Raw genomic sequence first — 15,241 nt, 5'->3', positions numbered from 1 at the left:
TGATGTTACTTTAATGGCATTGCATGTTGAGTTACTAGTGAGAGATTTAGTCCTAGGGTGAACCTAGATTGTTGTAGCTTGGCCAGGTCAACTCTGGGGCATTTCCCTGCCACATAAAAGTGAACCATATTGTATTGATCTGTTTTGCATCTTTATTCTTGATTATGAAGTGTAACATTTGAAGAGGGTATACCAGTTTGTTAGCAAGGATTACTTGGATAACACAAGCCATTATCATAAGCTTAAGACCCCAGTGGTATTTTTTTGAAAACTCTAACTGGCTTTTGACTCCATAAGGAAAGTACCTAATATTTGTGTTTGCCTTTATGGTCATGTTAAATGGGGATGTTGTAAAAGAAGTGTAAGCATCCGTGACTGCTACATTGACATATTTCAAACACTTTATATACTTTGATACATATAGAATCATGGCCTCATAGGTTCATCTCAGATGCCTGAGTATGGGATTATTCATACCTTATTCGTTTTCAAATGTAGACATAGCCCATGCACCTACTAAAAGTGTTCCTGTTTGTTAAATAGCCAAGGAAATGCCATAAGCTAGTAAGCAACGAGTTTTGAACTGTACTTTTGCAGGGTATCTAACTATGAGTTTGGCAAGATGTCATAGAAACCGCATGGATGTGCGGCAGTAAAACAAGAATAAACATGTGTGCAGGAATTAGCACTGTAGCAGAAAAAAATAGCATGGTCCTAGAAAAAAAATGAACAGAACAGAGTTTTGTCTGTGGTTGGCTGTCCAAAATGGTAAAAACACTATAACGTACAATTAAGCCTCCAAGTCCAGAGAATGACTGTGAGTAGACCGAATTGAACCATACTAATATGTCAGCATGGCAGTAACCAGTAATGTCCATGTGTTGTGATGGAAAGATAGTGGAACTTTGGTGTCCACTACAGTCTGAGCCCGTGTGATATATAGGTACATATGAGTCGCTTAATGTGGTGGAAAACACGAGGGTAGATAAAATAAAGTATTTACAATGCAGATGTTGTGTGGTTTTGCTTTTAAGAGTCAAATTATTAATTGAGTGAGGGTAGAGTATCTTCACAATGATATCACATGATTGGTAGCACAGTCAATGTTCCTTGTGGTTTGGAGCACTATCAGTTTTTGGCGGTATAATATGATAAACGAGCCTCGTAGCATATACAAAAAAAATTACACAGTGGTCATAGTACTAGGTGCTCAAGACACTTACGTGTGGTATCCCCTTAACCCACACCTTAAATGGAATGCAAGAAACGAAAACAGTTGGGAGTGGAGCACAGTAAGCAATTATGTTATACATACATATTAGCCCATGTATAATGGGGTAGAAGTAGATTCTAAAATGAAAAACACACAAAAGAAACCAATAGTGTAAGTCTGTATAACAAATAAATGTGAGAGAAGATAGCTGGAATCACTCACAAAGGTGGAGCCAAAAGGGGACACTTGGCTCTGGTGGTATTCGCCTGTGGATCGAATTCCAATGCAATGGTACGACACTTTGTGGGTAAAATAAAGATATTTTATTAAGTAACAAAAGTAAAAGTCTTATTGGGTATAAAAGTAAGGCGGCAAACAAATATCCAATACGCCTTTTCGCCAAATTCGTCTCCCTCAGTTTGATAGGTGTGATAGGAGTAGTTCATTATCGGGATCTTTAAATAGGAGATGAATTCGTAGTTCCTGGGCTTTTTGAGTGTGTTGGAACGCAACTTGCGTTCCAAGAGTTGATTGGTACTTCCGCCAGTATATTACTTCCTGTTTGCTTCATTTGAATTGCGTTACAGTACGTGGTGACGTCTTTGTTGTAATGAAACGCATGGTGCGTTCCAGCGCTTATAATGGTGTCATCTATATCCGGGTTTCGGAAATGGGACGCAACTTGCGTTCCAGCCCTCGGTAAAATCTATCTGAGTTTATATAAGTCCAATATAATAATAAAAATGGCAACTCTATCTATTATAGGTAGTTAGATTGATGACAAGTATGACAAGTAAAATCAAATGTAGTGGGATAAAGTGCATAGTGGACACGCTATTACTGAGAGTATTATCATAAAGAAGACAAGCGATACTGTATTTTAGAAACAGAAGGTCTACATTTTTTAAAACAACAATCAATATCTATAAAAAATAAGATTTGCTTTTCTTACCCATATAACGAAATAAAGATAGAGTGAAAAAATAGATGGGTTGTTCACTTTTAAAAGTTATATTGAAAGAATTGTGTTTTAAAAGGTGACATAAGTTTGAAATTTTGGTATAACCCATAGATGATAATAATAAATTCATAGATAAGTGTTTTTTTGGTTTTTTTAAATGGCATAGTTCGAAATCTTGGTTGAGCCCATGGGGTAACAAGGTATTGAAATTGAATCGACAATCCGTTATTCTCTACAAACTTAGCTGCATGGGGTGGTAACCCATGGATATCTCCAAAGCAACCCATGATTTTAGCTGAGCGTGTTGAATTAATATATGAATATTGCAGAGGGCCATCGCATAGTAGGCTTATAAAACTCCTGAGGATGGGGTGCTAGGAAAAAAGTCACCCAGATTAGGCTGAACAGAATACCTATACAAAAGGAAAGATGTTTTGCCCTGCTGGTGATAATAATGGAAAGATGATTGGCAGGAGATAACTTATTAAGAAGCAAAGTTCCAATACTGTACGTATGCTTGGAGTGGTCTCTTCCCAGGAAATCCGCGACATTTTTTTGATTTATGTAACGTTTGTGACATCAGTACATATCCTACCAGCAATGGATTTTTTTTTAAAACCAATATATGGTCATTTTGCAGCTGGCGGGGCATGAGACTTTAAAATTAGTGTTTCCTATTTTTTTTTAAACACAGGCTTCAATATTGCTAGCTTAGTTTCTAGGCCATTGATGGATCAACTTCATATCAAATGATACTCAGACAGCCTTTCAGTTAGCCATCACTGATATACATTATATATTGTATGTAATTGTTTTAGACACCTGTGATGTAGATCTTTACACAAGTGTGCTACTTTTAGACTCAAAGACCTGTTTCTCCCCCATTGTATTAAGTAGACTTCCTAGTTACTATAGCAACAACATCCCATGCTAAAGTGCTTTTTTTATCAAGCCAATAGGAGCAAAGGACCCACCACCCACACATGCTGGGTGCAGCTTATAGGTTAATTTACAATTCGTTCTACAAGGTGTTTTTTTTTTAATTAATCTTATGTAGGTTTTTTATTTATTCCATTTTAAAACTTAGAATAAACATTGCTCTATAAGCCTTTTCCTTTTACTCCAATTACACAGATTTGATGCACAGCACAGATTTCTGAGAGTTGGAGCGGGTGTTGACATTCTACAGTAGAACGCTGAAAACCAGTACAACTTTCTTGAAACCAATGCAGTGACTATAAAGCACTGATTTGCATGATTTTATTGGATAAGATAAACATTTCCAAAGAGAATTAAGGAAGTGTCATGGTTGGCTGAGTCACTTCCTCGGCTTGGCAAAGGTCGCTACCGAAGCTGCAAAGCCAGGGAATTTATAGCCAATATAGAGAAAACCAGAGGTACTGTGTGCAAGCAAAGAAGATAAACTGTTACATAAAAATGTTGAATTCAGTACGTACCTTTAAAAAAAAAAAAAAAAAATAGTTTTGCACACATTATGTACCTGTCAGGCTATAGACTGTTGAAATAGTTCAAACCGAAGCATAGAATACAAGTTTCATGAGATGAAGCAGTTGTTTACAATTATCTTCAGTCTTTTAGCATTCAGACAGCACCATTTTGCAAGTTAAATATTCTCTTAGGTTTTACTTCCACTCATGAAAAAGTGAGTTCTGTTACTTGCAATGGGTGCCCAGTGATAAACGGAGTGTGTCAGTCAATGCACTCAGTCAACACTGAACCCCAAGCCAGTGCTTCCCACTTAGCACAGTGGCCAGGAGTAGGATAGATGGAGATGGGGCCAAGTGACAGACGTGTGAGACAGAACTTCAGTATTAAATCATTAACAAACTATTTATTTAAAACCATAAGGTAAGTTCCCACTGGGGACTTCAGGGCCATTATTTTCGTGAGTTGTCCATTTTGCGTGTAATTTCTGTGTATTTACAGTGATAAATCCGTAGCAAAGAATTTGCTCTTGTGATCATGACTTTTGAGTTAAAATGTGTGGATTTTGTTAAATGCAATGTGGATTCTCTCATAAAGAAAACCGTTACATGTAGCTGCTTAGTGTAATTCATAAAGGCAATGACAAAGAACATGTTTAGCTGTGAATTGTAAGTTATGGCACATTCAAATGAGGTGCTGGTAGCAATGGCTACACCCAGCACTCCCAAGCAACCAAGTCCTGCTGAATCTTCAGAGCAGAGGTATCATCTCTGGAAGATTGCCCACCCACCCCTCCCCACACCATCCCACCCCATGGTCGACAACTTACTTATAGATAGTGCACATCAGCTGGTTTCCTTAACACACCAATCAAATCACTAAACCTCTCCTCACCTGAATTTATTTAACACACTGCATCCTTACATTGGTTTAATCACTCATTGATATTTGTGTGTTTGTATATATGATCTACATATCTATATAATACACTTTTTCTAATGTTCTCCCTTCTATTTTTCACTTTAACACTAACTTCTCTCATCACTAAAATATCCCTATCCTTTCACTCACCTGTCCCTAGCAACACCATAATTATTACTTCCACCTTACTCCCCTCCCCTCTCTATTCATCCCATGCACTCTACACATACCTTTCCAGCCTATCTCCACCAACTCCTCCCAAATCCTCTACATACATACCCTCCTACAAAACTTTCAAATCCTACTCCCACCTTCACTTCCTTTCTATCCTTCTGCTCCTAGCTGCTGGTGATGTCTCTCCTAACCCCGGCCCCCTCGCAACAAACTCAGCACATACTAACCCAAGGATCCACACTAATCTCATACCCATCTCATGTTCCTCTAAATCCTCCTTCAATACTGCCCTCTGGAACGCACGCTCTGTTTGCAATATAACTAAATCCACTGCTGTCCATGACTTCTTCATCTCTCGTTCTATTGATTTACTAGCCATAACAGAAACCTGGCTCTCCCCCTCTGACACTGCCACCCCTGCATCTTTGTCCTTCGGTGGTCTCCAACTTACCCACAACCCAAGAAACTCTGAATGTAAAGGTGGTGGTGTTGGTTTTCTCCTCTCCCCTCACTGCTCTTTTAAACCTCTTCCCACCCCCCCTTCTCTCTCTTTCCCATCATTTGAAATACACTCAATTCGCCTTTTCAAGCCCTTCTCTGCTAACATTGCTGTTATTTACCGCCCCCCTGGTTCCCCTCTTCTCTTCCTTGACCACTTTGCTGCCTGGCTACCCTATTTCCTCTCTTCTAACATTCCATCCCTAATTCTCGGGGACTTCAATATTCCTATAAACCCACCTTTGACCTCTGCAGCCACCAAACTACTTTCCATGACTTCCTCCCTCGGGCTATCGCAGTGGGCAGATTCTCCCACCCATGTAGCTGGCAATACCCTTGACCTAATCTTCACTTATGCATGTACAGTATCTAATATCTGCAACACTCCATATCCACTCTCTGATCACCACCTCTTATCATTTGCTCTCACATACCCCCTCACCCAAAAACCTCAGCCTAACCCCCCTCAACTCAGGAGGGACCTTAATTCTCTTGATCTCCAACAGTTGTCAGCTGACATTGATTCACAACTGCTGTCCATCCCTTCCCTCTCCTGTCCTTCACAGGCCATCTCCATATATAACTCTACTCTTACATCTGCCTTGAACACTGCAGCGCCACTCCAAACAAGCACCTCGAGGAGGACCCGCCCCCAACCATGGCATACTAAATCAACGCGCTACCTACAAAGATGCTCCCGTTGTGCTGAACGCTCATGGAGGAAGTCTCGTACACAATCAGACTTTCTCCATTATAGATTCATATTGTGTTCATACAGTGCAGCCCTTGCCCTTGCCAAACAGTCCTATTTTTCCACTCTCATTAGTTCATGTTCCCGCAACCCCAGGCGTCTCTTTCACACCTTTAATTCTCTTCTTCGCCCTGCTGTGGCCACCCCCAAAACTAACCTTACTGCTGATAACTTCGCATGTTACTTCACTGACAAGATTGAACAGCTAAGGAAAGAATTCTCCCCTCCTTGCCTTTCTGTTTCTCAATCACACATAGATCATGCCTTTCCTACCCTTCAGACATTCTCCCCAGCTACTGACCAAGAGGTGGCTGCTCTTCTTTGCTCCTCTCGCCCCACCACTTGCCCGCTCGATCCTGTCCCATCTCACCTTATTAGATCTCTCTCCACTTGTCTCATGCCTTCTCTAACACACATCTTCAACTGCTCGCTCTCCTCTGGCATCGTCCCTGCTGACCTTAAACATGCCACTGTAGTACCTATACTAAAAAAACCATCCCTCGACCCATCCACCCCCTCTAACTACCGTCCCATATCCCTGCTCCCTTTTTCCTCAAAGCTTCTGGAAAGACTTGTCTTTACCCGTGTGTCTCATTTCCTCAATTCCAACTCTCTCCTTGACCCTCTTCAATCTGGCTTCCGCCCTCTCCACTCTACAGAGACTGCCCTTATCAAAGTTACTAACGACCTAATCGCAGCTAAATCCAAAGGCCACTACTCCATACTAATTCTTCTTGACCTCTCAGCGGCCTTTGACACCGCTGATCATGCTCTCCTTCTTCAAACTCTTCAATCGCTTGGTCTCTGTGACTCTGTCCTCTCATGGTTTTCCTCTTATCTCTCCCAACGCTCATTCAGTGTCTCCTTTTCTAATGATACCTCCTCCCCTTGCCCTGTCTCAGTTGGAGTTCCCCAAGGCTCCGTCCTTGGTCCCCTTCTATTTTCTCTTTATACTGCCTCTCTTGGCAAACTTATTACCTCTTTTGGATTTCACTACCACCTGTATGCTGATGACACCCAGCTATATCTCTCCTCCCCGGACCTCTCCCCTGCCGTCCTGCAACGTGTCACTGCTTGCCTTTCTTCCATCTCTGACTGGATGTCCTCCCGCTTTCTGAAACTCAATCTCTCAAAAACTGAGCTCCTTGTCTTTCCTCCTCCTAATACTGATCCTCCTCTTTCGCTCTCCCTCCAAGTTTGTGGTACCAACATCAGTCCATCCTTGCAAGCGCGCTGTCTTGGCGTCATACTTGACTCTGGTCTCACCTTTGAGCCTCACATCCAGCATGTTGCCAAATCCTGTAGATTCCATCTTAAAAACATAGCCCGCATCCGCCCCTTTCTCGCACCAGATACTACCAAGGAGCTTGTCCATGCTCTAGTAATTTCCCGCATGGATTATTGTAACCCTCTCCTGATTGGTCTCCCCAATAGCCGTACTGCACCCTTACAGTCCGTAATGAATGCTGCTGCTAGATTGATTTTCCTCTCTAGTCGATTCTCTCACACCTCACCCCTCTGCCAGTCCTTACATTGGCTTCCTGTATGCTATAGGAGTCAATTCAAGGTACTAACTCACACCTATAAAGCACTGAACAACTCTAGCCCCTCTTATATCTCCTCACAGATCCATAGGTATGTCCCTTCTCGGTCTCTCCGTTCTGCCCGTGACCACCTCCTGTCCGTTGTCCGCACTCGTACGGCCAACTCGCGCTTGCAGGACTTCTCACGGGCGGCTCCCTTCCTATGGAATAGCCTGCCTACCGCCATCAGACTCTCCCCTAGTCTTGCATCTTTTAAGAAGTGCCTTAAAACCCATCTCTTTAGGAAAGCTTATGGCCTCCAAGACTAACCCTTACCTCACATACCTGTCTCTTGCCCTCTCCTAAAGGGCAGCCCACCTTATTTGATTGTAAATTCCTGTCCTAATGTGTTTTACACCCCACCTCCTATAGAATGTAAGCTCGTTTGAGCAGGGTCCTCTTCAACCTATTGTTCCTGTAAGTTTATTTGTAATTGTCCTATTTATAGTTAAATCCCCCTCTCATAATATTGTAAAGCGCTACGGAATCTGTTGGCGCTATATAAATGGCAATAATAAATAAATAAATGGCTTACAAATTGATAAATTAGTCAAGTGCAAACCTAGATAATGCAATCTGTAAAGGCAGCAAGTGGTGCAAACTGTTCTTTATTCCCCCCCCCCCCTCCCCCCCCAGTTTGCAGCAATTTTAGGTTTTTCATTACTTGCATGCTTGCCTGTTCTTGCATAGCCCAGAGCATATTGTATAATTTAACCCCTGAAGCGCCTTCCATGCAGGAGCATTCATGGATATGACACTATTTTAGGAGTACCAGAGACTGCATGTGGTTCTGTTATCACGGGGCAATATGTGTGTTGCAGAGGTGTCTTTTCAACAAAAAAACAACTTGCCTCCAAGTTTTACAAATTTTAGTAATGTTACTAATTTACTAATAGTGCATTCAAGGAAATAAAAAATATTGCCTTGATTGTTGTTTAGGATAATGTTTAGTTCCCATCTTGGGGAAGCATTTGTCATAAATGCCACAGAAGCATTATTATTTTTTTTATTATGTATTGAAAAACTAAAACATTTGTTTTGTAATTTCTAGCCACATAAGTAAGTCATCCTTTAATGGTCACACCTACTGTTCCCACCAAATATGTACTAGGAATAATCTAACAATAATACGATACAAATTGCATATATATTCATTTTAACCCAATTCCCAGAAAGTTGCTATGGCAACCGCTGCCGAATTGGCTTTGACCACAGTACAGTAATTCTATAAAGTAACAGGCCAGAAAAATCTACTGGGGCTAAATATAGATAACACACAACACGATTATATCAGGACTTCTTAATAGGGAACAAAGCTGATTTTTGAGGGGCTGTGGAAACCTATTCTGTCTTCTTCAGGGACTTGTTTGCATGGATCAGGGGTGCTTCCACCCAGTGGTTTGCACTGCAATGCAGATATTCCTTAAGAAAATCATTGTTGCTATTTTAGCTCTTGCACAAGAATATGTTAAACCTTGTGTCGCATAAGGATTCTAATCCTTACACCTTGTATTATAAACAGTAATTCAGAGCAAATGCTATTGATAACATGTATAGTAACACTACGTTAAAAAAAAGCAATAACTCAGTGCATAGCAGTGATCACCTTTTGGCACTGCACACATTGTGGACTATATTTCCTATGGTTCTCATGCTCATTCTAACAGAGCTTCCAGCCTGAGATGGGCACGTGACCCTGGACAGTCTTGTGAGATGCAAATTGGATTGGATTGTGGGTACATAACCAGTTACTATTTATTAATATAAACGGTAATGTCTAACTTAAAAATAATATATATTATTTCTTTAAAAATATAGGGTAACCTTCAAGACTCTATTCAAGTCAAAGCAGCCCAGCATTATGTATATGAAAATAAAGGATATATTAAGCGCTAGATCAATGAGCGGATGTAACGAGCGCTAGATAAGTAAAAAAACAAACAAAACAAGTTAAACAAAAGAAACAGGTTGCATTGCATTACCTTGAGGGAGGGATATTACAGACTCCTATGGGGGAAAGCAGCGAAAGGGGAAGCACATTCCCCAAGACGCCTTTTTATCGGGTGGCTCTCCTCGGACTCCCCCCCCCCCCCCCCCCCTTCTCTTTCTACCCCCTTCTCTGAGACCTCGGACATTCGAGGCACTTCCTCTATTTTTTCTTTTTCTTTCATCTCTTAGCTCCTTATTTTTATGGTCCGACCGTACATAATGGAAATACAAGTGTATAACGATAGTCATGGGAACAATAGTACGCTCACGTACTAAGCTCTGTTGTTTTATCCCTTTTCTTCTCTCTGCAGCACGTGTGCGGTAGTCATATATCATATGTTATCTGTTTACTGTTTTATGTACTATTAAAAACCAGACGGGATATCCAAGCATACATAGAGTTGTGACCTACCTACCTAAAATTAGAGATGTAAATACAACTAGCAGTCTCTGGTTACGGGATTTGTGTGACCTTGCCTGTTTACTCATTTTGCTACTGTAAAATGCCATGATCACAGTGTACATGCTTGTTTATTCCGAATCCTATGTTGCTGTACGTATACTACTTGTGATGTCTTGTACTGGAATAAATAAAGAATTAAAAAAAAAAAAAAGAAACCGGTTGCGCCAAAAATGAAAAAAATAGAGGATCTAAATAGGATCTCTAAATACAATAATACAAATTGTCTTAACAGTCCAGAAATAAAAGGTCAAAAAGATACCAGATAAGCAGTGTTAGAAATTATGGTCCTTCATCCAATATTCATAAAGTGCTTGTGGGACCACTTCGGTCAGATAGCAGAATATGGAAGAGAACATAAACAGATAAAGACCAATAGTGCACTATAGTAGTAAAATATAGAACAAAAACGCAACTCACATATGATGGAGCTATAACAAGCTCTAGAAAAACAGCATGCAATGATATTGTATCCCCACTTGCAGGATATTCTTTGGATAGTGGTTCACAGGAGGTTGATGGTATCGATGGGCATATGAAACGACAAAAGAAGTAGCCAATAGTGTTCTCTATTGTAGTAAGTACACACGCAAGCAATAGAAATATACTTACAATAGATGGAGCAGACTGAATGCTCTATGTATTGGGTATCCCACCCTGGATTCTTTGCACAGTAGTCCGCAGGAATATATGAAGGTAAATCTAGATGCCAGGTGATAAATATAAAAGAGGAAAAATAAACTAAAAAATAAAAAGTATATGGCTCACATTAAATAGTAGGGCAGCCAAAAAATACTTTATGTAGTGTAAATAAATAAAACCACAAAAGGCTAGATGCCTTGTGAAATGGGGCAGCAAACAGTGTGTGGATCACCATATGTTCACAATTGCAGTAAAAGAAAAACAAAAGGCAACGCTAATGAACATATAGAATTTTCTGAGCGAGGGGTAACTTCCACAGACATATACAATATGCAGCATTATGTACATACATTTTGTGGTTCTAAACCAGGCACCTTAAATGCTAGCAACCAGATGTTTCTAAGTAGCAACTCACGTGATTATCTGGCCATCTATTACATTCAAAGAATTCTGGGAGTTGTAGGCCATTAAATCAGGAGGACAGAGTCTGCGAATGCAAACATTGAATTAGTATCTCATGTTTTTTTTTGTTTTTCATGAAACATACTGATTTATGTAGTATACACACTTCTTGTGTTCATCGTTCCAGACTGGGCTGTTGGGTTGCCCTAGCACTTCTGCAAAACCCACAGTTTTAATACATAGTGGGTCCTTCTAGTTAGTGCTGTCAAGCAAAAATGTTTTGTCTCTGAGAAAAAAGTTGTTTCAATGCTAGATATTTTCATTTCCAAACATTTTCTTTTACTTACTGTAATGTTATTTGGAATAGATTCTCTGCTACAAACACAATCATATCCCACTCCAGACAATTTGCCAACACCAGACTAGACAAGGTTAAAGTGACACCTCACTTCCTAAATACAAAATAATTTAAAAATCACTGTTTAGTAGATATACCACAAATTAAAACTTGCATGCATTTAATTATGCATTTTTTTCATTGGAGTTGCATTTAAAAACCGCTTGCAAAAACTGCAGATCTCTTGTTTGTTGCCTTTGCAAGCCCTCCCCTTCAATCCCTGCTCAGACTTTCTGTGGCTGTCCAATCAAAAACTTCCCAATGCAGCTCAATGAGATGTCTTTGCAAGGCATGTGTTCTGGGCAATTGCTGCCTCTTGAATTCAGTGCAACTAAGCTAACCAAACCAGGAAATAACAGGACCTGTTGTCTGCTTGAGAAGTCAGGTTAATTTAAAAAAGTGTAAATTTCTAATGAAATCTGCACAATTTACAAAATGAAAAGGGGGGGGCACTCTTCACACACAAAGCTTTTACACAAGCTAAAGTGCTTCAGGGGTCTGGAGTCTCCCTGTAAGTTCAATGAACCATATGAGGGCATCAATCCTGTAATATTGTATTCACATTTAGAACCGAGAGCCGGGAACTTGGATATGTCCTCTTCTCACTCATGGGAGTAAGGCTCAGTATATTTTATAGTAAATAAATTTAAATCTATATTTTAATACACAAAGTGTTGACTTGAATGCTAAGAAGTTATTGGGATATTAAAGGAGAGCATTTTGCAAAAAACCTTCACGAAGCAAGGTCCCTAACCAGTCAAAGTAAATATGATTTGTAGCCAGATGATGGATGGGAGAGATGTATAATTTTTTTTATTTTAAATGTATTTACTTAGGCTTTCCTTTTAGTGCAGTAGCATGTCCCCTTCGACACCCCAGATGTTGTGGACTACGTCTCCCTTAATGCTATTTTTTGTGGATTATTATATAGTGCAGTGGTAATATCACAAACGGTTGTAAATATGCAACCATGAGATATAGAGAAAAGGTATCAAAGAAAAAGCGGTATACATGTTAAAATATCTGCACAATTTTAAATCAGATAATGCAGTAGGTGAGTAGAATAGCTTGCTTAAGGAGTGATAGACAACACTAACCATGTTATACGCTAGAAACTTTGTAAAAAGGAATATCACCGGAAAAATAAACATTTTGCCTAGAAATAGAATAAAACTAAATGAAAGCAATGTCAGCAAAACAATACACCTACGAGGCCTCCCGAGATAGTTAGGAGAGGAGTGGATGCTCAAAATATGAACTCCAACTCCACAGTAAAATAATAGAGAAATAATTAGCTCAGTGATCTCCACAGCTGACCAGGATAAATGGATGGTTATGAAGCCAGATCAAATCCCAACCCCAGAATCCAAACTAAAACCCTCCAAGGGTAGAGCAGAGTCCTGTATTTGTGGAGACGGCCGAAGGCGCAGTAGCCCAGGTGTAGGCATATGCTTCAAAAGGTGTTCGGACAGAGTCGATTCTTTACAGTCCCAGCAGGCTGGCGTTTCTGCGTCCCAGGCCGTGGTCTGGCCCGGTTACTGGTAGGAATCACGAAGGAGTGCTTGACGCTATGCATTAGAGGTTGAGGTAAGCTGCAGCTTGGCATCCACCGTGCACTGGGGTTCAGATGTCTGACTGGTCGGGACCAGACCCTTGGTTTTCAGAAGAGTACATGGCATCTGCCACGCTGAGTGGGTTATGTGCTGCTCCTCTCCCGCTTGCCAGTACAGTAGATCCCCTATTAAGGAAAGGATGCCTCTGTAGTGTAGACCGAGATAACCCCCACCGGTCAAAAGGCAGCAAGTAGCTCACTTAGAGTCTCAGGTGGCTCTGAATCGGGAAGGTGCGGACGCTTTTCCTCCCACAGATCCCACCAAGTGCTAGCACATTGTATGATAGGATCAATGAAATGTCCACAGCAGTCGCAGAAAAGGCAATCACAGCCCAAAAACAGCAAAATCGAAGGAGATAGTCCAGAGCTCTCACCAAACATTTCTATCCGGTATGTCAGTCAGGCTCCTCCCCCTCCATTATTGCTTTTAGAGCGATAATGCTGGCAAAGCTTCATTGGAGATTTATTTTCATTTACTCAGGGTGAGTTAAAGGGCATGAATATCACAAAATAAAAATCTATCCTGCACGCCAAGACTTATCTTCCCAATAAGCAGAGCTGGCACTTTCTGAACCCTGTTTCCATTTTATGACATTTTTTTTATTGCATATTTAACGTGCAAAAAGCATGGGTATATGCAAGGAGAAGACATCAATTATTAATGTTACATTTACTATAATCACATTTTTACAACTAAACCAAATGTATTAATTAAAATGATGTTTGAGCGAACGTGCTTGTATTAGACGGACTTCCCTTATACTCTGCCTTACATCTCAAGGCAGTGATGGTTCACCTTGGCACCATAACTACAATTCACATCATACTCGGGCAGCCTATAAAATGTAATTCACAAATTTCTGCATTGCCTGGTCGTTCTGTCATATCAAACATATTGTATAGCCAAGATGCGTATATTGTAATAAATAAATACAAGAATCTTTACGGTACGTCTTCTGGCTTAGCTGTGCTGTGCGAGGAAGGCCATCCTTGGCCTTTTTGCTTGAATGCACCACTTATTTACGAAGACTATGCAGAACTTGAAGCTATGAAACCATCCCAGCTTGCATTTTTAAGACACTCGGTGATAGGATGCCCACATTTGTGAGCTCATTCTAGCTCTGGTTATCAGTACAGTTTTTGGTCTTTTGACCAAAGAGGAATGAAGAAGGATGTCCCCAAGTGCAAGTGTAGGAGATGCACTAATATAGTTTATTTTTAAAAATAATAGAAAATAATGACGATTTTCTTTTAAGTTGGAACACTCTGAAATATTATCAAACAGAAACACCTCCATACATTTAAAGGTAAACTATCATATGGCAATTTAGACCATGACAAATTACGTTTTGATGTGTTGTGACATATAATATTGTATGCTAGTTGGCAAGCTTGCAGTTGCCATATTTTTTTAGTTTAAAATAAACTGACGAAATCCCAGAAAAATTGTCAATTAGCACATTTGAGTGTCCCTCCTCTAAGCAGTGAATATCAAGCTGGTGCGATAGATCACAACAGTTAGACTGACTGCTGTCTGTAGAATTCTCCAGGAACCCAGACGCTCACACTGGAGGGAACCAAGCCGCTCACACTGGAGGATATCCCAGCCGCTCACACTGGAGGATATCCCAGCCGCTCACACTGGAGGATATCCCAGCCGCTCACACTGGAGGATATCCCAGCCGCTCACACTGGAGGATATCCCAGCCGCTCACACTGGAGGATATCACAGCCGCTCACACTGGAGGATATCACAGCCGCTCACACTGGAGGATATCCCAGACGCTCACACTGGAGGATATCCCAGACGCTCACACTGGAGGATATCCCAGCCGCTCACACTGGAGGATATCCCAGCCGCTCACACTGGAGGATATCCCAGCCGCTCACACTGGAGGATTTCCCAGCCGCTCACACTGGAGGATTTCCCAGCCGCTCACACTGGAGGATTTCCCAGCCGCTCACACTGGAGGATTTCCCAGCCGCTCACACTGGAGGATTTCCCAGCCGCTCACACTGGAGGATATCCCTGACGCTCACACTGGAGGGATCCCGCCGGCTACCGCTGAAGGGAACCCAGTGGCTCCTGATGTAAAGAACCTGCTAGCTCCTGCTGTAAAAAACCCAGTGGCTCCCGATGTAAAGAACACCAAGGCTCAGGCTGCAGGGCACCCACAGGCTCGCACTGGATG

The 15,241-nt window shown here is 41.0% G+C and overlaps 1 protein-coding gene across 1 annotated transcript in view; it reads left to right on the top strand.

Annotated features, from left to right (window-relative positions):
- The window catches only part of ZRANB3 (zinc finger RANBP2-type containing 3), a 158,620-nt gene that overhangs the window by 77,601 nt on the left and 65,778 nt on the right, over window positions 1-15,241 (top strand). The gene's annotated exons all lie outside the window — the stretch shown is intronic.

Source organism: Pelobates fuscus, chromosome 8 (genome assembly GCF_036172605.1).
Source record: "Pelobates fuscus isolate aPelFus1 chromosome 8, aPelFus1.pri, whole genome shotgun sequence".
In the NCBI taxonomy this organism is placed as follows: Eukaryota; Metazoa; Chordata; class Amphibia; order Anura; family Pelobatidae; genus Pelobates; species Pelobates fuscus.
The sequence above is the reverse complement of the archived record's forward strand: the minus strand, read 5'-3'. Positions and strand labels throughout refer to the sequence as shown.